Source organism: Tupaia chinensis, unplaced genomic scaffold (genome assembly GCF_000334495.1).
Source record: "Tupaia chinensis unplaced genomic scaffold, TupChi_1.0 Scaffold144326_1, whole genome shotgun sequence".
Taxonomy (NCBI): Eukaryota; Metazoa; Chordata; class Mammalia; order Scandentia; family Tupaiidae; genus Tupaia; species Tupaia belangeri.
The window spans coordinates 303,982-304,270 of record NW_006204184.1 but is presented as its reverse complement, the minus strand read 5'-3'; positions in this window follow the sequence as shown (position 1 = coordinate 304,270).

Genomic DNA, 289 nt, shown 5'->3' with positions numbered 1-289 from the left:
CTGCGCTGCTGGGGAAGCATCCGGAAAAAAGGAGGTCCTCCCTTGCGGCCCCTCCTAGGCTCATGGCAGTAACCTCCCAGGCGAAGCGAGGAAAGGGGCAGGAATTTCAGGGAGCCGAGCTAGTCGCCGCAGGGCAAGGAAGGCCTAGGGCGCAGATGGCAGATTGCAGCCTGGTGGCCACGGTATTTTTATGGGCATGCCTGTTGCCCAGTGAAGCATTCCTGGGCCCTCAGCTCAGCCTCTGGAACTTCCCCCTCGCCACTCTCAAGAAGCACAAGGCCATCCTCCT